Source organism: Octopus bimaculoides, chromosome 1 (genome assembly GCF_001194135.2).
Source record: "Octopus bimaculoides isolate UCB-OBI-ISO-001 chromosome 1, ASM119413v2, whole genome shotgun sequence".
NCBI lineage: Eukaryota > Metazoa > Mollusca > Cephalopoda > Octopoda > Octopodidae > Octopus > Octopus bimaculoides.
This window is the reverse complement of record NC_068981.1, coordinates 191,217,865-191,220,262: the sequence shown is the minus strand read 5'-3', so window position 1 is coordinate 191,220,262 and position 2,398 is coordinate 191,217,865. Positions and strand designations below refer to the sequence as shown.

The following is a 2,398-nucleotide window of genomic DNA, read 5'->3' as shown; positions in this document are numbered from 1 at the left end:
ATATATACATATATATACATATATACATTTACATATATATACACATATATATATTAATATATATCACAGTCTGACAGTATTGACCAGACCATCAGATGCTGCTATACACTGCTGGTCACAATGTGCTTCCAATTCTGTCCTGATATTCATGTATATAAGAGATACTAGGTGTAGGGCAAAGAGAAAGTAATGATTTTTTTGCCATGAAGTAAAATGGAAGGCGAAAAGATAAAGAAGCCACGAATTCAGTTTTCTGTAGGAATAAAAGCTACAATAAAATACTAATTCAGCAAGGAGATTGACATATTCCACAAAGAAAATAATGATGATGATAATAATAACAGCTTCTGATTTAAGCACAGGACCAGTAATTTTTCTTTTGTGGGTGGGAGTAAATCAATATAGTTGACCCCAGTAATCAACTGGTAGTTTATTGTATTAAATCTGGAAGGAAAATTAACCTAATCAGGATATGAGATAATTAAGAATATTATACTCAATTCAAAATCAAATATCTTATTTCTTTATTGCCCACAAGGGGCTAAACATAGAGGAGACAAACAAGGACAGACAAAAGGATTAAGTCGATTACATCGACCCCAGTGCATAACTGGGACTTAATTTATCGACCCCGAAAGGATGAAAGGCAAAGTCGACCTCAGCGGAATTTGAACTCAGAATGTAACGGCAGATGAAATACTGCTAAGCATTTCGCCTGGCGTGCTAACGTATCTGCCAGCTCACCAGCATTAGGTTCAGTTCCCTGTAAAACTAACATATTGCCAGGAATGGTTGGGTATCAAAACAAATATGTAAATGCTTCAAAATTTTGAGATGAGGGTACTAGTCAGTACCTTTGACCCCAGTACCTGACTGGTACTTTATTTTCTTGACTCTAAAAGGATGAAAGGTTAAGCTGACCTTGGGAGAATTTGAACTCAGAATATAAAGAGCCAGGAGAGACACCACAAGGCCACCTCACCAACCTAAGAACAACAATAATAATGTTTGATACAAGATATTTTTTCTAGCATTACAGGAAAATAATTGCAGGGTTTATTGTTGCCAGGGAAACAGGAATATGTACGTCAATGAGTTGGATATAAGACAAAAGAACAGCAATAGGTTCCCATTGAGTGATTGGGTATTGATTTTGTGGCCTGAAATGTAAACATATTGGAAACAAGCAAAAAACAACAAAAAAAAAAGAAGAAAACAAATAAATCATATTGTCTAAAAATGTGGGTGGCTGGTCACAACCAGGAAACCATTCAGAAGATAGTGGCACCACCAATGTCAGGGGGAAAAAAAAAAGAGAAAAATACACACATTAGCAGTTAGTGAAATTAAAGAACTGGATCTTGTGAAAAGCAGCTTGCCTACCACGACTGACCGGAATGTTTACAGCTGAAGATAAGGTGAAAAGTATGAATGCAACAAAATATAAAAAAGAAAAAATATAACAAAATAATTGGAATGCATGTAGGAATATAAATACACAGTGAAGCATGACAACAAAACATTGATAATGCCATCACTCAACCAGTGCTTCATGGTGAGAGAGAGAGAGGGGAAGAGAGAGAGAAAAGGAGAGAGAGAAAGAGAGAGAAAAGGAGAGAGAGAAAGAGAGAGAGAAAAAGAGAGAGAGAGAATGAGAGGGGGATATTCGTTTACATTTGCTTTAAGCAAGCAAGTCTGCTGATTGTGTAGTAAAAATATCAGAAGACGAAATGGCAGAGACAATCTTGAAAGGCTAAAGGCTGTCGCAAATGATGATAGACTGCATGGGTTTTTATAAGTTTCGGATAACATTCTGTTAAGTTTAGGTGTAAAGAAGATATAAAAGAGAAAGCGAGAAGAAAGGTTGAAGCTGGAAACAATTTAGAGTGGAACAACATATATATATGGGAAAATGATTAGTAAGAACTGCCATCTCCAAACTGCACTGAGATATGAAATATTCATGAACATTACGGATGGATGGAAGGATGGCAAAAAGGATATTACCCTGGTGGTGATCATTAATCTAGAAAGAAGACCAATTTAAACTGGTCTTTCCACTTGACTGAACTGTGTTTTTCTGTTTTTGTTACCAACATTATCTCAGTCAACACTTCATGGTGTCCTACGAAGTAGTGCTTCAAACTAGCAATTAGATTCTTATTCATGATCGATTTTCATGTCTATGTTTCCATGCTTGTATGGGTCAGACAGATTTTCTTCCCTTCTTGTCACCAATCTTTGCCTGATTCCAAGTAAGGTAATATTTCCCCATCACCAAACTATTTTCACAGAAGATTGAAAGTGAAGGATACTGCTTGTATTACAAGGACATTCATTTACAAATATCAAGACAAGGAGGCAGTAACACATATACACACATATATATATATATATA

The 2,398-nt window shown here is 35.7% G+C and overlaps 1 protein-coding gene across 8 annotated transcripts in view; it reads right to left on the bottom strand.

Moving 5' to 3' along the window:
* LOC106884166 (protocadherin Fat 4) overlaps nucleotides 1-2,398 on the bottom strand; it is a 693,587-nt gene that overhangs the window by 166,058 nt on the left and 525,131 nt on the right. The window lies entirely within an intron of this gene.